Here is a 26,565-nt window from a genome sequence, read left to right on the forward strand (position 1 = left end):
GGGCAGGGGCAGCTGGCTGAGGACGTCCAACCAGAGCAGCACGGAAGGCAAGCTGCAGGACGCTGGTGCCCAGAGAAGGGGTGGGCCGTGCCGCAGGGCGTGGGAAGCTGGGTGCTCCCGCCCCGTACCCAACTCTGCCTCAGCAAAGGTGAGGTCACAGGTGCCATCGTGGCCTCGGGCAGGGCCCGCGAGCTCTGTCCCGCTCACGGCAGGGTTGCTCCCTACTCTGCTTCCCCCACTTCCTGTTCTCGTGACTCTGTGTCTCTTTCTCCTCCATGTGTGCCCTTTCTCCTGCTTCTTCCACTACAGTCAACCCTGCAGACACCCTAGCAAGGGGTCGTGGCTGCAACAAGGTCAGAAGCCAGACCGACCACCGGGGGAGAGACGGCAGGCTGCGGAGTGGCTAAGCCTTGGTCATCCTGGAAGTAGGTCTTTGGGGGTTTGGGAGAAGGTGGGACGAGGCACGGGGTCTTCTCAAAGCCGAAAGCTTCAACACGCGGCCCAGTTCTCCGAGCAGCCCAACCTTCTAAGGCAAGCCTGCGGGAGGCCCTGTGAAGCCGCGCTGCAGACTGAGGGCTGCCTGCCTAGAAAGGCCACGATATGTGCCTCGCTCAAGGACACATGCGTACGTCCAAGGGCAATCCTGTCAGGGATATGGAGGCACGTGCACCGCTTTCTAAGGCTGATCCTCGAGGGATGCCGTCGAGTGTCTGCAGAACCGGCACTTCCTGAGCACTGTTAACCTCGTGTATTTGGCTTCTCTGCCTCAGAGGCTCCCCATGGAGCTGAGTAAGGTCGACATCGTGAGACTCAATAGCGTCTTACACAGGGAACGTGTGGGGCGATGAGGGCCAGGGTGTTCCATGTTGTACCAAGGGTTCCCACCGCAGTCAGCATCACCCTCAGACTTGCCCCCTTGCCAAGGGCTACTGCAAACGACCGGGATGCTTCCACTACACAAGCACGGCCATGACGTGCATTATACACACTCATCCAAAAAATAAAATAAAATAAAATAAAATAAAATAAAATAAAATAAAATAAAATAAAATAAACACTCATCCAGGTCACCTTTCACACTTGGCGAGACATACGGTAATGCAGAAAAAAGAAAGAGGCCGTGGGGAAGGAGGGAGGGAGCGGGAGGGTCAGCTCCAACCACTTCTCCCACCCTTGGGTCTCTGAACTATTCTCTTCCCTGATCTGAGTCTCGGTTCGCTCATGAACGCTCGGTGGAGGTGAAATGACAATATGTGGAAAGCTCTCCGTACGCTATGCATCATCGTAGAATTCACATTTTATTTTTGCTCTGAGAGAGATCACACCAAAAAAAAAAAAAAAAAAGAGTTCAGATATAACTCATGATTAATGCCTGGGACAAGTGAGAATATTTTGTCCATTATTTCAAAAGCATGGCTCAAGTGCAAATGACTGCAGGATACAGAAAATACACAACAGGTTATTTTTTTCCTCCCACATTTGGGCCTTATTGTTACAGCTAACATCACCTCCCTCTTACGAGTATTTCATTTTCTCTTCTCGCACATGTAAACCCACTCAGCGTGCATGATAGGTTTTCCAATATCGTGAAATCCTCTATGACGTGCCACGGCTAATCTAGGGACGCTGTCCCTGCCACATGCAGGTCAAGGCGTCACCCCAGGCTCGTTGACAAGGGGGCCTGATAGGCTCCTACAGGAATCCTGCAGGCTCCGAGGCTGTTGGGTTAAACTGGGAAGGGCCATGAGCACGCACAGGAGCGAGCTTCATACACCGCCGGGGGTTGGGGGTGGGGGGAGGTTGCCCTGTAACAGCGCCCTAGGAATCTCGCCGGCAACGAGCCCGCCCCCAGGAACAGAAGGTCCCCAAACCGAAACGGAGCTCATGAGACTTGGAGCGTGTTTGACCCTGGAGGGTGCTCAGGTGGAAAGAGCTGCTGCAGACTCGCCGACACAGAGAGAACACGCACAGGACCCGCGTCCCTTCAAGTCACTGCCTGTGTGGGAACCGGTGCCCAGTCGGGGCCCCTGGGCCCTGTGCCCTGGCCCCGTCCTGTGCCCCGAGCCCTGCGACCCAGGGGCAGGGGGCAACAGCGGAGGGCTCCCCTGTGTCAGCCCCACCGCAGCTGCTGCAGCCGTGACCCCAAGTCGGGGGCAGGTCTGGGGTTTGGCCCGGCGGCCCCACAGGGTGCAGCTTCCCAGGCTCCTCAAGGCAACGGGCTGGGCCCGGTCCCGAGCCCCCGGATACAAGGCAGTCCCCAACCCCCCGACGGCCCGCGCCCCCCCCAGGCAGGCCCGCCAGCGCTCGGGCTGTTGGCAGTGCTTCTGCAGTCGGGTTGCGGCCCAGTCCTGTTCCCCTGCGGATCCCGACTGCGTGGTTCCCCCCGAGCCCAAGATCCAGACACAGCTCTGGGGGCTGGACGGCGGGGTTTAAAGTGTTTAAATATCTGAACGAGGACCCAGAGGGCTCCTGCTCCGCCAGGCGCGGCCACTCTCCGTCCTTCCCGCACAACAGGGAGCTGGCGCTACTGGCTCGATGTCACACGCGGGGACGTGAGACGCTTGAACATTAAGTCATCTGCGGAAAGTCACAAAAATAGTAGGTCGGGCCTTAATAAATGCAGTCTGTTAACTCCCAATGCACTCTCTCCCTCATCAGACCCTATTTTCCAGAATAACCTAGTTCGGAGTACCTGGGTACGTGAATACAAGCGTGTCCAGCCTGCTTGTGAGCGTGCACCTGTGCAAGGGCACACACATACTCACAGCAAGCACAGGGACCGTAATTAAGCTCTTCCAACACTCAGGCACAGTGAGGAGAAGCACCTTTAAACTAGGGCAGCCTTAATTTAGAAACGGGGTGAGATGGAGAGCGACACAGCCAACTTAATTGGCATCTTAATTCTCTTTAAGATCAAGAAGATCAAGTCACACTTAAAGCTTTAGGAAGCTGAGAATAAAGTCAGAGGCTTGATCTGACCTGGAAACAACTGCGGAAGTTCAGCTACACAGACCTTGCATTAGGCAACATCGACTTGGGCGGGAGCTGAAACACAGATGGCCCATTCCACACAATCTGATTGCCGTGGCTTTTGCTGGAATCAGCAGGTTTTTGGAGTAAAGACCAGTGGGGGCTGATTAGTGACCAAAAAATAATAATAAATCGTTACTGTTATTAGAGTTTTCGGAGTAGTCTGTTGCACGGCGTAACTGAGGTACCAGCTAACTGACACAGTGATTTTCCTTTCTAGCCCTAAGATTTTCTCAAAATCTATTCCCAGACAGGGGAGGCTGGGGGGCTCAGCGGTTGAGCACCTGCTTTCAACCCGGGGCATGACCCCAGGGTCCCGGGATCGAGTCCTGCATCGGGCTCCCTGCGTGGAGCCTGCTTCTCCCTCTGCCTGTGTCTCGGCCTCTCTCTGTGTCTCTCATGAATAAATAAACAAAATAAAAAAACCCCACAAATACAAAAGGGCCAAGGCAGCAAGTGAGAAGGGGCTTTCTCTGGTGTTCCCAGCCTCACTCCCCACCCCAAGGGTCAGACCTAGACTTATCTAGGAGCCCTGCAGCTTGCGAGAACTCCACGAAGAGAAATTTCTCTGCAGAGTCTGTATCTCACTAGGGCTCCTGGCCAGGGGCCAGCATGGGCTGGTGCTTTCCGCTTTGTCTCAGGCCACGGCAGAAAGAGGGTCATGGGACTGTGCAAACAGCTTCACGCAAGCCAGGGAGGCCCAGCATGCTGCCGTCTGATTCCCACCGGAGAAATCGAGGGGCTGAGATGGGTAGGCCAGCCGGCTATGGAGGCGGTCAAGGCGAGCAGCCGCTCCTGCTTCATGGGATGGGAGCAAAGGGATTTCCCGGAATCTCCCCAAAACAAAGGCGTGGATCACGAGTCGGTTCCCCAAAAATGCAAGCATCCTATGGCTTTGCCAACACTCCTACTTCCCTAACTCTCTCTCCTGTGTGACTTACCTTGGTCAGCAAGCGGAGGAAGGGCGGAAGTGTGACAGGCTTTGAGGACAGATGGCCACACCTGCTCCCTGGACTCCTACAGACACCAGCGTGGGGTGTGTGCGTGTGGGGAGGAGGGGTGGTTGCAGCTTTTAGCTACTCATTTGGGACACTGACCAAGGTACTTTTTTTACCGCCTAGAAACGAGGAGTTGGGGAAATGCCTGAGCTTAACCAGAAGGATAAAAAATTTCCATGGGCAACAAACAAATGAAAACGTTTTTAAATTAAACTTTGAGTCTTGCTTGATCACTTAAGACGAGTCGTGGGTTTAGAGACCACTTGGTTTTCTTCTTTATGCTTTCTGAACTCTAAATGCCAAATAAATACATTAAACGCATATTTATATACTTTGTACATGAAGAGACACTGTAAAATATTTATAAGCAAAGTTAAGAAATACTTAGATAATAATACACTTATACTTGGTGACTTCAATGTAGCGTTTTCTACAATCGACAGGTCTTCTAAGCACAACATCCCCAAAGAAACTAGAGCTTTAAATGATACACTGGACCAGATGGATTTCACAGATATCTACATAACTTTACATCCAAACTCAACTGAATACACATTCTTCTCAAGTGTACATGGAACTTTCTCCAGAATAGACCACATACTGGGTCACAAATTGGGTCTGAACCGATAACAAAAGATTGGGATCATCCCCCGCATATTCTCAGACCATAATGCCTTGAAATTAGAACTAAATCACAACAAGAAGTTTGGAAGGACCTCAAACACGTGGACGTTAAGGACCATCCTGCTAAAAGATGAAAGGGTCAACCAGGAAATTAAGGAAGAATTTAAAAGATTCATGGAAACTAATGAGAATGAAGATGCAACCGTTCAAAATCTTTGGGATGCAGCAAAAGCAGTCCTAAGGGGGAAATACATCGCAATACAAGCAGGTGGGGAGGGGGTGGGGGTGACTGGGTGACGGGCACCGAGGGGGGCACTTGACGGGATGAGCACTGGGTGTTCTTCTATATGTTGGCAAATTGAACACCAATAAAAAATAAATTTATAAAAAAAAATATTTACAAGAAAAAGTTGATCATATCAAGTTTCTTACCCAAATTCCCAAACAACAGCAACCACCACCACCACCACCACCACCACCACCACCACCACAACCACTCACTCTAGGATTTAAGAGCTTGGGATCATTTAGAGGAGTAATGAAGTACCTCTGGCCCAGATTAAGAAGATGAACATAAACATTCAGGATACGGCTTTTGTGTCTGTTACATCACTCTGGCCCCTTTGTGCAACGTGCAAGCTCCCACTTGAACGACGTGGATGAAGACTGGTGAGTCTTTTGGGCAGGTGCCATGTTCCAAGACAGCAAGCTTATCAGTAAGCCAGTCACATCTCAGATAACACATCTCATTTGCACAGTAATTTTTTACATAGAATTAAGCCCTCAGGACCACCCACTGCACACATGGCCTCTCCAAGCATCTGGGAAAATAAGACGTGTAAAAGGCATGTTGTACAGCCTATTTACACGATTAGCATACAGTATGATTCTACACAAATGCAAAAAATTGGCCTATTGTAGCAGGTTTTCGAGACTCTATTATGGGTAATGCTCCATTTCAAGGGGCTGCCTGGGCCATGGGATCAAAGGCTGTTTTGTTCTACACGCTAGCAAGTCTTTTCAGGCAAGCTGGTCAGAGAAACCACGCAGCTTATCCAGGGAGCAGGAACTCAGCCGCGCGCAGCCAATGCTGAAAAGGGAGTTAAGACGGGAATACCGAGGCATTTATACTGAACAGAAGAATCAGATCAGAAATATTTCCCTGAAATATCAGAAAGGGAGACAGAACATGAGAGACTCCTAACTCTGGGAAACGAACTAGGGGGGGTTGAAGGGGAGGAGGGCGGGGGGTGGGGGTGACTGGGTGACAGGCACTGAGGGGGGCACTGGACGGGATGAGCACTGGGTGTTATCCTATATGTTGGCAAATTGAACACCGATAAAAAATAAATTTATAAATTAAAAAAAAAACAAAAAAGAAATATTTCCCTGTTTCAGTGCCCTGCCTTTAGAAGAAAAATGATATTAGGAAACATAATCAACAAGCAAAATTTGTGGGGAGCTTTGTGGGAGCTAGGGGTTAAGGAAGAGCTTTAGCTGAGTTGAAGGCCACAGCCCCGGGGAGTAGGCACTAGTAGCGTCATCCGGCCTGCAGACAGGAGGCCTGGAGAAGGCACCTCACTAACTGGGCCACAGAGATAAAACCACGCACTGGAGCTGATAATTCCCCAGCCTTGGAGAAAACATGGAAGGCTATTAGGTTTCAAATTATATTTCCAGTAATGACTCTATTTTATTTTATTTTTTTTAAATTTTTTTAAGGTTTTATTTATTTATTCATGAGAGACACAGAGAGAGGGGCAGGGGGAGAAGCAGGCTCCATGCAGGGAGCCCAACGTGGGACTCGATCCAAGGTCTTCAGGATCACGCCCTGGGCCGAAGGCAGGTGCCAAACCATTGAGCCACCCAGGGATCCCAATGACTCTATTTTATAACAAATTTCCCCCTCCCATATTTCTCGTTCTTGGCCTGAGGTACCCATCATATTTGAGAGATTTTAAAAATTCCCAAACACAGAGCAAGTAAGCAATGGGGCTGAAGTAAACTCAGAGGACTCCTAGTGCTGCGCTTGTGAAAATGCACCGGGACGAGGGTGGTTTCCAAACCGAGGCTCTTCCTTGCATCATGAAGCAGAACGGTGATAGAGGGGGTGCTCTTGTGGCTCTTGTGCCGCCTCAAAACTCGTGCCATCGGCAGCATGCCCCGCACAGGTACTCACAGAGGGCATTACTAAAGACGCTCATAACTGGAAATCTCCCGGTTTGCATTATCAGGTTCCATCCCTAATGAGAGCAACAGCCAAACCTCGTATGACTACGGTATACTTTCCACGACAGGCCGGTTTTCACACAGGATCAAATTATGAAACAGTCTAATCAGGTAAATATGCTTAACGACAAGATAATCAATCTTCTCAACCAAACTTTCCAAACAAATATTCAGCTTCAAGACACACAGAAACTCCATTTAGGGGGTTCAGAGATGACACACTTGCTGGTCGAAGCAGACGGGTGTCCTGGAGCGTACAGATGCAGAGCCTGAGGAAAGGGTACAGGTTGTGCATGGGGGGGGGGGGGGCTCCGATCCATGAAAAGCAGATGAAGGGCGGGTTAAAAAAACAAAACAAAACAAAACAAAACAGGATACTTGGAAGGGAGGAAAGAGGAAAAATAGAAGGGTTGTCTCAGGTTGGGCTTAAGTGCTGGCCCCGAGGCTGCTCCTAGGCGGGCAGGCTTACCGTCCTCCCCCCAACCCTGGGCAGTACTTACTCATGTCCCAGGAAACTAAAAGCTTAAACACCCTCATCCCTGGTGATGCCAGGCAGCTCGAGAAGCTGAACACAAGAGCAGGAGTTAGAACAGCGTCCCCTCCCAGCCTGGCTCACAGAACACGCATGCTCCACCAGCTGCTAACAGGTGTTTTTCTAAAAACACAAAGGGCAGTGCGGCCAAGCAGGTGTGGGGACGGCCGCACTACACACATGAGGGCCCCTGACCCCTCAGGGCACTCGCCACGTAGATGGGAACTATGGGCCTTTCAGCAGAGGGGTCTCGGGCGCTGGCGGGGGGGTGGGGGCAGAGGCGGGCAAGGCAGAGGCACATTCTCCGCCACCACCCTCCCCTCTACCTGGTGACAAAGACCACTCCTGCCTCCTTAACTCAGATGCGGCTCTGGGTGAGCACGTTGCGTTGCACCTTCTGGGTCACTTGTCCCAAAGCAAAGCTGCCCCTAGAGGTTTCCCGTGTGGAATTTTTGAACAGCAAAGTGTGTACGCAGTGTCCCCGGGCCTGCCTGCATGTGGACTTCCTTTGTCAAAAGACATCGATGAATACGTCAGCGAGCAGCATGCGACAGGTACGTGAGATGCGGCCTAGCAGAATTCACGCCGGAGATACGAGGGCCGCGCCCGCGGCTGCTGGAGGCTCATGCTCCCTCCTCATGGAATGCAGCCGGGGGTCCTGGAGCAGGAGCAGGCATCCGGCGGGTGCGGTAAGCCCCGTCCCATGCACGGTGAAGAACACTGGAGTCATCCTGTGAATTCCTCTGAGGACGTACAGTGGCTTGCTGCGCTGCCTGAGCCCCTCATAAGTGGACTTTCAAAAAGAACGTAAATCACAGGGCTTCCGGGGGACACTCACCGCTAGGAATTCTTCTGTTCCAAACACACACACATTCTGCTCTCCTTCTCATGTGTATTCACCACCTAATGCGCCTGTTGCTAGGCGCACTTTTTATTTTACCTAGCAGATTCCAAGTATGTCTTAAACTTCAAGCCTTTGTCGCTCCTGGCCCCACCAGCACCCCGAGGGCCCTCTACACAACAGTGCTCGGTTAAATACACCGGAAGAACAATTTGGAGGAAAGAAGGAAAACCCAAGGAAAGGCACACGAAGGAAAGGCTGATGCTAACTCCCCATGGTAAACCGAGGAGATTATAGGACACTGACTCCAAATGTTTCTGGAACTAGAAAAATGATGAGTTCCATTTCTGGCAACACAGTGAATGGGATCCCCAGACCTGTCCTCTGTTGGAAACAACTCAAGTGATGGATAAAATTAAATGAACTGTCTTTAACAAAGAAGTAAAAAAGCAAGCAATACTCAGAAGCGACGTGTAAGCAGGCCCTCGAGAAGTCACTGGGTACTGAAGGTTTTTGGGTACCTCCAGGGCATTTGCCAAGGTGATGATGATTTTTTTTTGTTTTTTTTTTGTTTTTGTTTTTGTTTTTTTTTGTGATGTTTTCATTTAGTGGCTCCTGCAGCACAGGAGACAGGAGACAAAAAACCCAGGGCATTTCCACTGCAGGAGCTCCACAATAAACACTGCTGTTGGGTAAAACTGGGTTTCTCAAAAATTAGATGCTCACTGTAATGGTGAACTAGAAATAAACCCACCGCCGGTGCCCGTCTTACCCCACTGGCCTATAAGGAAAATTACTAGTCTTCAGGACGTGGGAAAACAATCTCCCATGAGAATTATAACTGTAAGCTTGTCCTGAGACAGGTTTATGACCTAAAATCGTACTTTCTGGGTAAGTAAAAAAACACTCAAGCCAATAATAGAAAATGGTCGAAATCTAAGGATACTTAAGACCTCTGGTGGATATAAATGCACATAGTCCCTGGAGGAACTCACCTTCGATCTAGGCCTCAGGAATGCCCACACACATAATCCTAGGAACCATAAGCTCACATTAAAACACATACGCACACATACATACATCCCAACAAAACAAACAAGAAGCAAAGCACCATGAGTGAGCAACAGCAAAAGTACAGAAAGTTGAATAAGACTTGCAAAGACTTCAGATATAGAAAATATCAGTTATACAAAAGAAAATTAAGTATGTTTAATATGTTTTAAAAAGGATAAATGGAAACTTTATAAGGAGCCAGACACGATTTTAAAAAATGACCGATTCAACTTGAAAAAAAAAAGAAACAAATAGAACTTCTTAAATGAAAAATATAATACCTTAAAGACAAACTTATTGCTTAAAAAAGGAGAAATGGAAACTTTATAAGGAGCCAGACACAATTTTAAAAAAATGACTGATTCAACTTGAAAAAAAAAAACTAAACAAATAAAACTTCTTAAATGAAAAATATAATTCCTTAAAGACAAACTTATTACTTAAAAAAGGAGAAATGGAAACTTTATAAGGAGCCAGACACAATTTTAAAAAATGACCGATTCAACTTGAAAAGAAAAAAAAGAAAGAAAACTTTTTTTTAAAGATTTTATTTATTGAGACACAGAGAGAGGCAGATAAAATAAAACTTCTTAAATGAAAAATATAATACCTTAAAGACAAACTTATTGCATGGTTTTTTTTTTTTTTTTTTTTTTTTTTTTTTTTTTTATTGCATGGGTTTAATAAGATATGAGCCACAGCCAAGCAGTGAATTAATGACTGGAAGGAATTACCCTGAATGTAGCACAGAAAAAAATGAAGACATGGGAAATATAAAAGAGTTAAGAGACACGGGAGCTAGAGTAAGAAGACTTAACATACAATTAATCATAAAGAGAGAATGAGAACAATGCAGAGACAATATTTGAAGAAGTAACAGCTGACAATTTTTCGGAACTGCTTAAAGACACCAATACATAGATTTGGGAAACCCGGAGAATTCAGAGAAGGGGTTAAGAGGTCAGGGGAGAAGAGGAAGGAGAGAGAGGCAGACAGGAGGAAGAGGACAAGGTAGAGAGAAAGAAAAAGAAATCCATGTCTACACATATTACAGGGAGGACAGACTATCACATATAAAGACCTTATGAAAATAGCTGAAAAAAACTATCCCACCCATCGGGCCCCAACAGCTATAAACAACATTTTCTTCCCAGGGGCCCCAAACAAGCCTCCAGACTATACTTCTTGGGTAGAGGACAGGTATTCACCTACCACGGGCTTCCTAAAAATGCAGTAACTTCCCTCTAGTGGGGGGTCATAAAAGATCTTTTGAAGGTTTAAGGAGATACCCTGGGGGGTATGCCTCACATAACCCCCAGGCACCTGGGGAGCTCTCTCCAAAATGAAGCTACCCTTGGTTGCACAGGGGGTTCTTGGAGGAATACCTGATTCGCTGTCTACACGCATCCTTCGGGCAATGAGCGTCCTACAAAGGGAGGCATCTAACTAGAAAAGGGGGAACAGAATTTGCTCTTGAACTTAGTGACCAATGGTTCCTTGGCTCTGGAAGGCATCGAGGTCAGCCTCAACTCATCATGCACGGTCGGTACAGGTGACGGGCTTTCCCAGGGTCTCGTGGGCCATGGCAATCTGTGCAATAACGTACCCATCCTGTCATGCCCAGATAAAAGCCTCAGGCTACATGGAAAGGTCAACGGAGAGATGTGAGGGAAAGCCGCCTGAGGTCCTCAGGTAGACTTTGACGGTTTAACAGGATTTCTTCAGCTTCGTGGGTCTGGGATCCCGAGGACCAAGGCTGAGGTCATCATTTCAGGTTGGTCTTGTTCTGATGGTAGTGGCCTCGATTAGATGCTGTATGAAATAAATGGAACGGTTTGGGTTCCCAGCTTGGTGGTGACCAACAGAACGGTGTACGCAGGGGAAAATTTCTTAGAAGCCAAGCTGGTGTAGATATTACTGGAAAGCAGTTCTCCGTGGGTCGGTTGTAGTTCTGCACAGTTTGTGAGCAGAGGCACTCACTGTCCCTGGGTCTAGATGGTCATTTCAGGAATGTCTGTATAGGAAGCAGCCTTGCAAGATAAAGACAGTGTCTCCCCCTCTGGAGCCAAGGGCAAGTCTGTTTACTTCAGTAGAATAAAAGACAGGATTTCCCTCCAGACTAACACGGGCCACGTGGGTGGCTCAGGTGGTGAAGCATCTGCCTTCGACTCAGGTAGTGATCCTGGGGTCCCGGGATCCGGCCCCACGTCAGGCTCCCTTCTCAGTGGGGAGTCTGCTTCTCCTTCTGCTCCTCCCCCTAGCTCTTCCTCTCTCTCTCATTCACTCTCAAATAAAAAATAAAATCTGTAAATAATAACAACAACAACAATAATAATATAATAAAGGAGGGGCATGCTTACTGCTGATTATAAAAGATGTGGGTTCCCTAAGCCCAGGGGGTATTTAGTTGAACCCATTGGATATACACCCATCTGGGCCCACCGGTGCCCCAGTGGCACTCGGGACAAGGAGAATCATGCAAATATGCTGATGCTCATGCTTTTTGTTATTCTAGCAGCAAAAAAGGCCTTTGCTGATAATCCAGGGGCCTCCTATCTTCTGCCAGCATTCGTAAGACTGGCAGGCTAAGTTGTGAGCTTGCAAGTAGGTAGACCTTGATGCAAACAACCTAAAAGAAAATGGGCAAAAAACTTGAAGATGCAAAAAAACAAAAACAAAAAACAAAAAAAAACAAAACAAAAAACAAAACCCAAAACAACAACAACAACAAAAAAACCTTGAAGATGCGATTCATGGAGGCAAACTCAGGATACCCAACAACACACCAAGTAAATTAAAACTAGAGCTCTGCTGAGCTATTATCTCACACGGAAAATCCTGAAAAAAGAAACTGAAGAGCCTCGCAGTCATCAAGTGTCCGGAAAGGCGGGAGGAAACGCAACACTTGGGAGGCTGCTGGTGAAGGTACGGTGGGGTTCATCATTCTGGGGCACAGTGTGGGCTCCCGGCAGAGCTGGGCACGTCTGTCTCCCGTCCCCACGCCATCCGGGGGGGGGGGCTCCCTGAATCCCCTGCGGGACGGCACCGTGACACGGGAGCGAGGACACTTACGCCGGAACCATCAACAGTGGCAAAAGCCTCCCAGCGAGTCGCACGGTGGCCCTCGGGGGTTGGCACACACACATGTTCACACGCGCACATGCACGGCGCCCGCCTCAGCGTGGACGGGGACTTGGCTGCTGTGGTTCATCAGGTGGGGTCTAAGCAGCTTCAGGCCCACACTGCCTGGGGACACCAGCTCCATGGGGTGGTCCACCTGCACGGCGACCCGGCAGTGGCCACGATGACCCCACGCCCAGTGCTCGTGGCACGGCCTTGCCCGTCAGGAGCCCTGGTCTCGGGGGAAGCAGTGCTGGAGGAGCACAGGCTGCCGGCCGGGCGGCCGGGGGGGCGGGGGGGACGGGCTAACCGGGACATTAAGGATGCTGTGATGTCACGAGCACTGGGTGTTCCATAAGACTGAGGAATCGCGGACCTCTACCCCTGAAACCAATAATACATTATATGTTTTTTTTTTTTTTAAAAAAAAAGCCCATTCATGATCTTACTGCTACAGGAGCTCTATAAAGACACAATTTTATTAGAACTTTGTTACGGTAACACGTACTCACAACACACTCAGCCTTTCTACCTCCATCTCGGAGGGGCAGGGAAAAAAGGAAAAGACACAATTTGATATGGAGGCTTTTAGGAATCCAAATATTTTCAGCTTCCTTAAGAAACATTCGCCGCAAAATGCAAATAAATAACTTCAAGCAGTAATAATCTAAATATAACCTAGAAATGTTTTTGGCCCTACAGATCTCGTATCATTGTCTGATTTTTTTTTTTAAGATCCTAAGAAGAGTAAAACAGAAACTGTCGTTAAATGATGGGAATTACCAAGTGGACGAGTGTACCAAGTGGGCACAAAGCTTCTTCAAATGAACTTCCACAATGACACAGACACCGAACTGGGATGGAGTCACAAGACTAAGTAGCAGGCAGCACCGCGATCGAGGATGCTACGGCCTGCGGCGTCTCGAATTTGCACCCCAGAGTCTTGGTTGATCCGGCAGGTGGGCCCACCCAACCTGGACACCTGTGCTTAATTAAACACGAATGGGATATTCACTCTGAACTTCAAAAAGGGAAGGATTGAGAAAAAAAAAATGGAAGTAATATTGGTGGCGTGTCTGTTATAGAGTGGAAGCTGCCCTCAGTGCCTTATTTGCGTTCATTTAATTCCCACATAATTCCATGAAATCCATATATTGCCTCATTATATAGATTAAGGAGCTGAGGTTGAGAGAAAGCAAGTGAACCCTTTCTAAGATAAATACTGTCATGAAGGGGTCCAGCCCGGGACTTCAGCACTCCGAAGATACGGATTTGGAAACGTGCGAGTCCTTACTAACGAATGAGAACTCGATACACTTTACTAGAAGTAAATGTAAAAGTCAATATATGCAACAGGCTATTAATGGATGAACAGTAGTGATTTATGATCTTTCCACCTTCCCATTAGAAAATGGTGAAATCTTTGACCCAAAGTGGAGGTAAGAGACATAGGAAAGAAGGAAGAAGAGGGATGTTATTTAACCACTTCTTACCTATTTCAGTATAGCCACCAAAAAAAAAAAAAAAAAAAAAAATGTTCGTGAGGAAACAAAGTTGACCACCCACAAAAAATGTCTTGTGTTCAGCTCACAGTAATAATGTGGAAAATGCGACTCGTCTTCTGCCCTCTCAGTGCTTTCCGAACGACTGGACAAGTCACATTCCAGAAACTAGGACTAGGCCGACTCTAAGCCTGGAGGCAGGGATGGTGCAGGACCAGCTTGGTGACCACAGGGTGAGACTATCCAGAAAAAAACCCAAAATGTTCAAGAGGGCAGACTGGTACGATTTGTTGACCAAACCATAAACATTTACGGAGCCTACGAGCCCTGCAATACCCTGTTCTGGTGCAGAGCAGGCCCCTCCGGGCAGCTGAGGCCCTCGTTAGCTCAAAGGAACTGCTGCTGGGCAACTGGTTTCTGTGGTCAAACAGGAGCCACTGCTCTCATCATCTGACAACCCAGAGCCCGATCTCTGAAGTTCAAGTGCAGTGAGAGGAGATGGGATATTTCTCCACCGCCCCCACCCCCCGGGGGTAATACATAAAACAGTCCAAAGAATTTTATTTTTCAGTATTTGTGGGAAGTGATCTATGTTGTCAAAGTTATCTTCAAGCAAAATTTGACACCCCAAAATCTCACAGCCAATGGGAATTGGACTACTAATCCTCAGGACAGTATTTGAACCTAATTAACCCTCAAAAAAACAGATGGGAAAATTTTAAATTCAATTAAAGATGAATGCAGTCATGGTTAACTAGAAGTGGAAGGAAGTAGAAGAGTAGGAAAAAAATCAATCTCCGATTTTCTTAAATGTAGTAGTCATCAGTTTCCTAAGACTATTTCTTTTATTTTTTATTTTTATAAATTTATTTTTTATTGTTGTTCAATTTGCCAACATATAGAATAACACCCAGTGCTCATTCCGTCAGGTGCCCCCTTCAGTGCCCATCACCCAGTCACCCCCACCCCCGCCCTCCTCCCCTTCCACCACCCCTAGTTCGTTTCCCAGAGTTAGGAGTCTCTCATGTTCTGTCTAGCTCTCTGATATTTCCCACTCATTTTTTCTCCTTTCCCCTTTATTCCCTTTCACTATTTTTTATATTCCCCAAACGAATGAGACCATATAATGTTTGTCCCTCTCTGATTGACTTATTTCACAGATTATTTCAAGCAATGAACTAGGGGAGGTGGGCAGTGGGCGGGGGTGACTGGGTGACGGGCACTGAGGGGGGCACTTCACGGGATGAGCACTGAGTGTTATGCTAGATGTTGGCAAATTGAACACCAATAAAAAATAAATTTGTTATTAAAAAATAAATATTTAAGGAATTAAAAAAAAAAAGAATTGATGGAGGCAATGTAACATCCTAACTATGAACCACATAAAATTAGTCAATGAATGTAGGGAAATTTGAATTCAGCTTGGGAATGACAAAAGCAACAAATCTCTTAGGGGCATCACACACCTTCAGAAGCATCAACATTTGAAAGGAACCCCCCCACACACACCAAACCTGCAAGCACCTGGAGAGCCTGGGGGCTCCTTCTGTTAAGCATGACTATTGGTTTCAGCTCAGGTCGTGACCTCAGGGTCAAGAGATGGAGCTCTGGGGCAGCTCAGTGGCGGTGGCGGGCGGTGGCAGGCGGTGGTGGCGCTCAGTGCAGTCAGCTGAGGTCTACCTCTCCCACCCCGACTCCCCGCCCAGCAAGTGGGCAAGTGCTCTCTTCCAAAAAGAAATCTTTTTTAAAAAAATTGCAAGCAGCCAACCTTTTCTACTCCCGAAGCTCACGGTGAGTGCCTGGCAAAACCTGTGCAGAACATTCCTGTTTCAGAATAATTTCCTACAAAGTGGTTCATAGGAAACAAGGCCAAAGATGATTAGGCAGCCATTCACACGGGGACCTAAGACAATCAATCGTATATTGCGACTCTGTGGAACACCTGACAGACCTAGATCTTATTTTAGGGAGTTACGACACAAAAGGTGTCTGGCTAAGGGATTAAAAAAATGGGGTAGCTAAAATATAGTCACGTTTCCTTATTTTTTTTTAAGATTTTATTTATTTATTCATGAGAGACACAGAGAGAGAGGCAGCCTTGGACATGTGTCAGCTCTCCTATTCTATTTTTATTTTATTTTATTTTATTTTATTTTATTTTATTTTATTTTATTTATTTTATTTTATTATTTTATTTTATTTTAATTTTTAAAGACTTTCTTTATTTATTCATGAGAGAGACACAGAGAGAGACAGAGGCAGAGACACAGGCAGAGGGAGAAGCAGGCTCCATGCAGGGAGCCCGACGCGGGACTCGATCCCGGGACCCCGGGGTCAAGCCCTGGGCCAAAGGCGGGCGCTCAACCCCTGAGCCACCCAGGCTGCCCCACATCTCTTTATTAAGCCTATATTCATCCTAGAAGTCCAATGCAAGAGACAACCATCAAAAAAAAAGAAAAAAGAAAAAAAACAGGAGCAAATCACATTTAAAAACAAAACACTATGGTTTACGTTCCAACCCATCTTAGAGCAACACAGTGACTGCCAGGAGCGAGTCCAGAGAGCTCCAGTGATGATAAGCAGTCAAAGTGCTCCTCGTTACACATTCTCCTTGTTTTAAATTCAACTTCAGTGCCCAACAAATGTCTTCAACTAAACGCATAAGCAGTCACCAGAACGCACGCTCCAGATGTTTTACATCTTGCAGTCTCGGGAACATCTTTCCCGGGGGCCGACGACCGTAAAAACGGATTTCTTGGGACAGTTCCTAATAGAGTCTGATTTGAGGAGTTAAGCAACCAAAAAGGGAGGTTATGGTCTTTTTTTGTTGTTGCTGTTTTCAGCTTAGGCATTCTTACTCTTGAGAGCCAATACTTCCTAATATAGAATGTTTAAAAAGAAAGAAGTACTGCTGGATGGGATTGCGGCAGCTGTACTGGTGCTGTAGGCCTTTCCCATCAGTGGGTCCCAATGAACCACTCATTTTCTCATCCCAAAGACTTCTGAGTCATTCCTCTAGGAAGAGCTTCCCCATCATGCTATGTATTTTCTTTATCTGTGATTTTGGAAGAGCATGCCCATTTCGCAGCGAACTGAGAGCTGTGATTATTTTTGACAGTATTTTGCTTTCTCTCTTCAGAACCGGGATTAAAAAGCACAGTGGAGAGAAGAGGCCTTGCGAGCCTGCCTGCTTTTCTCCTATTTCTTCTTTCGGGGGACACTCCGACCACCCGTCAAAGATCCTTTCTGGAAGGACACGAGGGACACAAGACTGGCAGTTTCCGTGAGTAACCCAGTCCAGGCCCAAAGGACCTTGTTCTCAGAAGTCATTTCCATTTCCCTAACCTCAGCATGTCAGCTTTTATTTGCAAGATCTAACTTCAATTCCATGTTTCCTAAGTGGATGAAAAGACCACTTTGGCACCACCTCTCCTCCTCTTCCTTGTTTTTTTTTTTTTCCTTTTTACCCCTCATGCAAGGCACATTAATCCTATACTTGCTTCCTATAGAATGTCCCGTACCTTTAAGGTCGTGCCTGCTCTCAGTGACAGGGACGGGAGGTGAGCCTCACGAGGCTCCGGGGTGAGCCTCACGAGGGTTGCAAGGTACCATCACGTTAGGAAAGCTGGCCTGGTTCTCATGACCTTCCCACGGGGGTCTCCTGTTTCAACCCTTGAATCACCTTTAAATGACTTTCTCTGGAAATCTCTCTAAAGTGCCTTCATTTGGTAGAATAATCAAATCATTTTAGAGCTGAAGAGACATTGTGAAGTCATCCAGGCTTCTGCAGAAGGGGAAACTGAGGCCCAGGGAGGCCGAGCAACATGCAGACGGTCTCTCAGCAGATCGCTCGGGTTCGCCGACCCTCGTTTTAACTAGAAGTCGTGGACTCCTGTTCCTATCGTGGAGGCTGAGAAAAATTAAGGCCGTTCCACCTCAAGTTTAGCATTAGCACAAGTACAGCCATCTTAGGCCCCGGGAATAAGAGCTAAAGTTCATAAGAAAAACTGCAGAATGTCCTAGGCAGGAAATCCCATATCAGATCTTAAGAAACTCCCTCACCCTTTCCCGCATATTAGAATGGAAAAAATTCCTCCCCCCCTTCTGAGAAGATCCCCTAGACCAGCCCATAAAAAACCCAGCTGTAACCCACCTCGGGGTCCAAGTCCCTGCTCCGCTGTGTCGGGTGCACTTGGACCCAAGCTCGAGCCTGTAAATAAACCCTCGTGTGTTTGCATCGGTGTCGGCTCCTCGGTGGTTTCTCGGATTCACAATCTCGGGCACAAGCATGTTACCCGTCGTGTCCAAGATGTGCCTGCAGGCTCTCCTTGCTTTGCACGCGGTTCAAATAAAAGAAATAAAAAGACGTCAGTGAGCGCACTGTCACAGCTCCACAGGGTGGGGGCCGGGGACACGGCCCGAGCGCCCCCTCCACGCTGGCTCCCCGGGCTGCCAACCGCTGGGCCAGTAACAGCCCGACGACAACCAACCCGACAGCTCTTTCAAACCCCACTGGTAACTGGTCACCTCGCAGCTATTATTTACACAGAAACAGCAAGGGTGCAGTTGTGGTGTGTCCTGCGTCCCAGGAAGCACCAGCCACAAAGATAAAAAGAGATGCAGGGCGGCCCGGGGGGCTCAGCGGTTAGCGCCGCCTTCGGCCCAGGGCGTGACCCCGGGTCCCGGGATTGAGTCCCGTGTCGGACTCCCTGCATGGAGCCTGCTTCTCCCTCTGCCTGGGTCTCTGCCTCTCTCTGTCTTTCTCTCATGAATAAATAAATAAAATCTTAAAAAAAAAAAAAAAAAGATGCAGAGCAACTGTGCCGGCAGTGAACTCTGCGTCTCCCGCCAGGAGATGGAAGGAAGAGCTGCAGGGAGCAACGGCCGCGCTGTGCCCCCAACCTGCACGCAGCCTGGCAGCGGTTCCGGGAGGCAGGTGACAACACGGGGACCAAGACGTGGGGCACAAAGGATGAGGGCGACCCGGGGAAATGATGGCACCAAAAAGAAATGCGTGTTGAAGAAACCTCGGGGATATTTCACGACACCCAGAGCACGAAGGGTCAAGTATTGGAGGCTGACCCGGGCTGAGAAAGGACAATGACACCTCGTCCAGGCAGAGGAGGACGTGCTTGCTCTGTGGCCGAGAAGGGGGACTGCGCGCTCTGTTCAAACTCGCTCGATAAGTTTCACGAAGAAATACAACAGCTTAATTCTTGACATTTCTAATGTTTTAGATCACAATATGCTAAACAAACGTTAGCTTTACTGCCATTTGCCATTTCCCTGTACACTGACACTAAATAGTAAGAGTTTCTAATGTTTTGACAAGAAACGTTCAAAAGTCAAGGAACAATTGTAATTTTTCCCATGATTATTAGTAGGGGGCCAACGTTTTTTTTTTCTTAAGATTTTTAAGATTTTATTCATGAGACACACACAGAGAGAGGCAGGGGTGCAGGCTGAGGGAGAAGCAGGCTCCATGCAGGGAGCCCGACGCGGGACTCGATCCCAGGACCCTGGGGTCATGCCCTGGGCTGAAGGCAGATGCTCCACTGCTGAGCCCCGCCCCTGCTCCCCCCTCCTGGTGCCCATAGTGGGGCTACCCTTAAAAAAATCTCCTTTTTACTGTAGCCAGAAGCCAAAGGAGACCTGGCTTGCGGGCGGCCAGCCCCTCCAATGTACAGGAATTGAAGGACACTGGCCCGTTTCTGCGAGGCCAGCACCCACGCGGGAGCCCCGAGTGGCCGGACCTGCCCAAGCTGCAGGGCGAGGCTGCAGCCCCAAGCGGGTCCTGCGGCTCCAAGCCAGCCTTCGGCAGTGCATCCGGGTCCTGTGGTGGGACAGGTGGCACCTGACAGGGACGCTGTCCCCACACCGGAGGCCATCATAAGCCACGGTGGCCTGTTCGGCGCCTGCAGGAGGGCTTGGCCCGGGCCTCACACCTGCCCTTTGCAGAGGAGAAACGCCCGTCCCTATGACATCTTCCTCCTGCGGGCACGATCAGATTGCTCATGATGCTTATTGTCCCTTGGAACGATGGCCTCGGGCGCTTGGTTAAGGGCCTGCCTTGGGCCTAGGTCAGGGGCCCCCGCGCCCTGCACCGTGCTGGGGGTGGGGGGCCCAGCTGCTGCCGTCGGGGCCGTGTCTCCCTGAGCCCTTCCCCTCTTTCCTTTCTTACCCGTTGCCCTTCCCCGATACTCAAATCCCAATTCCTACTTAGAGTATTTGGGGCATTTTTACTTGAGGGCAGGAAGCTCACGCGTGTTGCCGTTTGTCCCGGTACCTGGTGCTGGGGACCCGTGGCCTGTTGGAAGGCGGCGGGCCGTCAGCTGGGCGGGAAAGGATCCTCAAAGGCTGCGCGGGGCACAGAGGTTGCTGGAGCACAAAGTGCTGCATTTCTCCACGATGCCGTTTGTAACAGTATTTAGGGCGATCTTCCTTGTAAGGGGGTAAAAAAAGAGTCACAGATAAAATTAAGTCTAAGAACGTCCTTGCAGGTGAGCACAATGTGGAGTGTGGAAGCCCCGAATTACGGCATCGTCCGCCTGAAACGCATACGACACTATGTTAACTGGAATTAAAATAAAAAATAAAAAATAAGAAATTACGAATAGCGTCAGAATAAAAAAGCAGACCCTTGGCATCTAATCTCCACTTTCAGGCATATAAATTATATTTTATCATGTATCATCAATTGATGTTGGCCGGAGACAACCCATAAGAGGCACAATTCACGCGCAGTCAAAACTTAAAGCTCCGTGGAAGCCCATCTTAATAGGAACTACGTTGGGTTCCTATTAATATCAGGACGTAATCCTGATTTATCCCCCAAACTCTGCTGTCACCCTTCATTCTCGAGCGTCTCCCCCAGGTTCCCCTATTGCAGCAGATGTTTACTGTATCTGCTGACCTACAACCCTCTGGACATAAAGGCCTCGGGAGATGGAAATTGCCCGCGGCGAGTTGTCTATGGAGGAGGGATCTCAGCCTGGATGGCTGCTCTTTCGGAGGGCACTGGGGGAACATCGAAATGCGAGCTGAAGCGCTCGGAAGACCTGTCATATTTTTCTCAATCCATTATTTTTCCTGTGGAGAGTTAGCAAACAAAACAAAACAAAACAAAACAAAAAACTAAGAATTTAGTAGATAGCCAAACTGTCTATTTATGAGCTTAGTATTTTACAATATTACATTTTTTTTTTAATGACTTGGCGGCTGGGATGAACGTCATACACCAAATCTGGCAAATGCATATAGGCCAAGAATTAGTATTTAACTGTGTGTAAAGGAGTTAGTACAACTTAAATCCAAGTAGGAGCATCTTAGAAAAAAAAACCCTAAAGTTATCACAAACTGTACCTCAATGTGGTCCCAAAAATTGGTCAGAAGTCAGGGCCAACACAGAAGCTGTTTAGCTCTGGGGAGGAGTTTTAGAAGACGTGACACCGAGCGGTGACATTAATTCACTTAGTGGCAAAAGCGCAAAGTCTGTACGACTGCCACTTTGAGTTAAGAGCTAAAGAAAACAAGAGGCAAACTGGTCCTGGGAGTAGATGGAGTGGTTTTCCACACCCTATTTGAAGGACTCACAGGATGACCATTTGGCACTTTGATGAGAATTCAAAGCCTTGCCAATATGATGGATATTGCTCAAAGATTCTACTTCTAACCCAGGTTTGTGTGTTGTGCTTATCCTGAACCTCTTAACTTTAGTTTAAGGCCAGGACAATCAAAGGATTTTATTTTATTTTATTTTTTAATTTTTTTTATGTATCATATTTGTTACATATTTCTTTTATTATTATTATTTTTAAAGATTGTATATATTTATGAGAGAGAGAGAGAGAGGCAGAGACGCAGGCAGAGGGAGAAGCAGGCTCCGTGCAGGGAGCCCAACGTGGGACTCGATCCCCGGACCGAAGGCAGTGCTAACCGCTGAGCCACCCCGGGATCCCCAATAAAAGGATTTTTAATGTTATGTTCTCATAGGTTGGAAGTAGCATAGACACAATTTTGGTCCAATTTCAATGTTTCAAAATATCATTTCAGCTGTTAAAGATCTTGAGATAAAACTTCCTTCACTGAGCAATGTCTCCTGTATTTACTGTAAATCAAAACAAACAAGAAAGCCTGTTTTATTTCCCTGCCCTTGATTCCCATAAAGACAAGAGTATGTGTGCTTGCAAGTGTGCGGCTGTGTGGGTGGGTGGGTACGTGTCCATATGCACGCACACGGGCATTTTGCTTTTCCTCCTGATTCTGACCTTTCAGGTTTCTGTGTGTGTCGATACCCTGGCTGGCAGGCCTTTGCACACTGTGCCTTTAACATGAAAAAATACATATATATGGGGCAGCCTGGAGGGCTCAGTGGTGGAGCGTCTGCCTTCAGCTCAGGGCGTGACCCCCGGGGTCCTGGGATCAAGTCCCCCATCCTGCATGGAGCCTGCTTCTCCCTCTGCCTGTGTCTCTGCCTCTCTGTGTGTCTCTCATGAATAAATAAATAAAATCTTTAAAAAAGTAAAATTAAAAATATATATATCAGCATAGTTTAAAAACAATGACAACCCTACGGGAGGGCTGGGAGAGGAAGAAAGGAGCTACGGGTGAGACACAGACAGACACGTTCAAGAAAATCACTTCCAACCAGGGTCTGGGGCTCTGCAGCTCATCAGGCAGGTATTCAGCCCTTCGCTTCCGCAGACTTGCTTAGCATTGAAATCGGCTGTCTGCCCAGGAGGATGAGGTAATGTCTAGGTTTAATGCCAAATCTCTCTAACTGGCAGGACACATCGGGTAAATATTTCTACTGCAGGAGACCACATTCATTTGATGTCGCTGCCAGTTTTATTATTGTTATTATGCTCATTAATATTAATACCTCGCCGTCGTGCTTGCTTAAGATTGAAGATGGAAAGTCAGGGTTTTTGCTGAAAGCGCATTGGCAGGTAGGGGAGGGGGAAAAAAAAAGCAAGCCTCCCCTTCGGCTTCCCCAGTGATGGGAAAGATGTAACAAATATGATACATGAAAAAAAAATTAAAAAATAAAATAAAATAAAATCCTTTGATTGTACTGGCCTTAAACTGAAGTTAAGAGGTTCAGGATAAGTACAACACACAAATCTGGGTTAGAAGTAGAATCTTTGAGTAAATATTGATCATATTGGCAGTGATGGTGACAGCCCTGACCTGCAATCCCTTTTACACACCGTGGGCTGCACAGACTGTCTCCGCCAGTGGCTGCAAATCTGGAATCACACTTGGGTTTCCCCTCCTTGCATCCTGTCAATGAGGACAGGAGAGGAGGTAGGAAGTAGGTGGGGGCTGAGGCCTACTTCAAGCCTGTGAATAGTTGTAAAATTTGGAAACATAACATATTGTCGATGGTTTCTTTTTCCTTACAAAAAAAAAATTCTAAATTTGTTATACCATCTATTTTTGATGACCTGCTTTATGGCCTCACGCTGGTGCTGATTCTGAACAAGTCTCGTAACTTGTTCCCTCGATGGTCTGTCTCTGTGGTTACCGTCAACCATACACAGTCATGTCACAGCACAAGATCCTATACAAGCATTTGCAGAAATGCTCGTGTACACTTTTTTTTTTGTATGCTTCTTTAATTTAAAATTTCCCTGTTGTTACTGGAGGACATCCGTCTTTATTCAGTTAAAAAGACACGACTTTTCGTTCGGGGAATGTCAAACATCAAATGGGTTCATAAAGGATCACCTACAAGGGACAAACTTCCACCAATCTTATCTCCTCTCACCTAAAAGCTGAAAATAATGCTTCCCTCTTCCAAGCATTATTCCAGGAAGGGGCAGGAGAGCATGATGCCAAACAAAGTCTTCCTGCAAAAGTTGCCGTAAGGGCCACATTATGTGTGAACAACAGAAAAGAACATCTGAAAACCCAACATCATCCTGCAACGAGAGAGAGAGAAATGCACCTCCGCACTGTGACATCACTCGTATCATCATCTCACCGGGAAGGAGGAGCCCTGGAGAATGAAATCAGGGGGCAACTCCTCAAATGTGCCAAAGACGGGCAAGTAGACAGACGCTACTCTTGTGCTTGGTTAGGGCCAGCCCAAGCCAGCTGCTAACATTTATACACAGTGAGTCCATGAGGTTAGCTGGATGTCGGTTTTGTTTTGTTTTTATTTATTTATTATTTTATTTTATTTTTATTTTTATTTCTATTTCTATTTTTTTGTTGTTTTGTTTTTAAAGATCAAACAGTCCTCCATAAGCAAAGAGTTTCAACTTATTTCCAGCATTTCCAAATTTCAAAGTCTCACATGACACACATGTGCTCCTAAACGGGAAACCAAGATTCCCTGTGAATCAGGAAAGTGACCAAGATTCCCTGTGAATCAGGAAGGTGATTCGCTGTAGATGGGGAACTGGAGACGGAGGCGCAAAGGAACGGAGACAACGGTGGGGTCTTCTATTCTTAGGGGATGGGCACCGAGTCGCCCGTCCCAAGGATAATGCTGGGAAGGAAACTGAGAGTGAAATAGGATCATGGAGGTTTTCCATAACTGGGGAGGCCGTGCGCTCGGATGGATTTCTTCAGTCATTGTCACCTGGGTGGCTTCCCGTTTCCCGTTCTGATGGCTGAAAGGACTTTACCTGCTCCCCTTCCCGCACAAACAAAATATTCCTTCTCACTGTAGCTTTGGTTTTCAGAAGTCACCCTTCTTTCTTCCAAAAAAGGGGGACCTTTGTCACCTGAAAGAAAATTAAGGCTCCCCAAATGGGTTTTTATCTGATAGTATGACATGAAAGTCACTGTGTCTTCTTACGGGGCTCGGTGAGCTGCTTTTGAAAAAAATGGTCATAATTAGGAAAGGCTGAAAATGCACAGTAGTCACCCTCTTAGAAATGCTGAAAGGCCCTTTGAAAGCCATAATAAAAAGAAGCCAAAGAAGAATTCCCAAAGCTAAGCAGTCTACATTTTATTTAGACTGGAGGATGCTCATTATGAATCGGGCAACAGGCTGAAATGGAAATTACTAATTAATTAAAAAAAAAAAAGGAAATTACTAATTAATTAAACATTATAGCTTTAAAACTCATTAATTCGTCTTACCGCATTTCCTGAACACACTCACATTTCTTATGTTTTGTTAAACTAACAAAAAATGACCCAAAAGATTAACGAAGACATTCTAGCCCTCGTGCTCCCAGGTTGTCTGTCTTCAAGGCCACTGAGGCGCTGAAGGGTTATGTGTGAGCGCGACGTTTTATACTGTGTGGTTTTAATTTTGGCTTATCGATGCCGTGGTTTGGTGGCAATTGCCCCAAACCCTGAAATCACACTCTTTTCCTCCCACCTCCCCATCCTTATCAATCCTTATTCATCTGGACTATGGGAGTATTTGACTCTGATACCAGAACCGAGAGTCAAGGTTCTGTGCGGTCCCTCCCTGACCCCATCGAACGATGTGACCCAGTTCCGTGCCAAGTCCTGAGTCTCCCTGACCCTAAACACTCTGAATTCAACTGGATGCCTTCAAGGTTGAATTCTGATCTCCTCTGCTCTTCATCCCCAGTGGGAGCACGGCTTAACTTCCTCAGGAAAGATTTAGGTCAGATGAAAAGATGGTATTAATATCTCCAACGGAAGACTTGTTAAGCATTAGACTGTGCTACCAACTGTGGAAACCTCATCCCCTGCAAATCTTTTAATAGAACCAAGGAGGACAGACGGAGGTCATCCGGTTTACCCCCCAACTTCAAGGAGACCCCACGAAAAGCATTCTGAGCAATGGGGCGGCCTTATTTTTAGGGCGTGCTTTTTGATTTTCCAGAAAAGCAGATTCTACGATCTTCCTTAAGTGACTCTAGTTCTGGACAGTCTTCATGACTCAGGGCTTGTTTCCTTATGCTTAACCTAAATCTTCCGAGCTTCCCCTGGTGCTTGCTCCCCACCCACGTCCCTGCTGGAACCGATGCGGAACAGCTGGCCCCCGCCGTCTGGAGACACGGGATCGAATCCCACGTCGGGCTCCCTGCATGGAGCCTGCTCCTCCCTCTGCCTGTGTCTCTGCCTCTCTCTCTCTGTCTATCATAAATAAATAAATAAATAAATAAATAAATAAATAAATCTATCTTTAAAAAAATTAAAAAAATAAAAATAAAAATAATAAAAATAAAATAAAATAAAAAAAAGATAAATACACGGACTCACGGCGAGTGTCAGCACCAAAGCTGCTTCTTAGGCCGATGAATAGAAAACGTTCGTCGACTGAAGGCAGGATTAGAGAGACGGAGGCGATACGTCCACAGTTTCACTCTTCAGTAGGATTTTAAGCTCTGAGATTTGTCAACCAAATAACGAAGGTTGATTTGGGTTCAGTTCCTTTCTCGACCCCGTGTCTCCTTCTCCCCACCTGCATCCACCTTTCTGACGCTGGAGCCGAACCTGTTTCCCAACTTACATGAGATTTCTAATGATTTCTAATTCCTCCTCTATGACAAAACTGTATTTACGGATGTAGATTGGAATTTTGATTGTATCTCCGCGGGGTCCCACCACCGAGCCCTTCTGACCGTCTCCGTACGTTCACACTCGGGGGATCTTCTCCGACAATGACCGGGTCCACCGTGAAAGCTGGGGACCTTGAAGAGG

General features: G+C 47.3%; 1 protein-coding gene and 1 long non-coding RNA gene across 25 annotated transcripts in view; one reads left to right on the top strand and one right to left on the bottom strand.

Annotated features, from left to right (window-relative positions):
- The window catches only part of LOC119870728, a 2,404-nt gene extending 1,418 nt beyond the window's left edge, over window positions 1-986 (top strand). Inside the window, exons 2-3 of the long non-coding RNA XR_005353478.1 lie at window positions 1-148; window positions 310-986. The exon at window positions 1-148 is cut by the window's left edge and continues 177 nt beyond it. This is a non-coding gene — a long non-coding RNA (uncharacterized LOC119870728). The remainder of the gene's footprint in view (window positions 149-309) is intronic.
- LDLRAD4 (low density lipoprotein receptor class A domain containing 4) overlaps window positions 1-26,565 on the bottom strand; it is a 386,066-nt gene that overhangs the window by 101,617 nt on the left and 257,884 nt on the right. The window lies entirely within an intron of this gene.

This window comes from Canis lupus, chromosome 1 (genome assembly GCF_011100685.1).
Source record: "Canis lupus familiaris isolate Mischka breed German Shepherd chromosome 1, alternate assembly UU_Cfam_GSD_1.0, whole genome shotgun sequence".
NCBI classification, from domain to species: domain Eukaryota; kingdom Metazoa; phylum Chordata; class Mammalia; order Carnivora; family Canidae; genus Canis; species Canis lupus.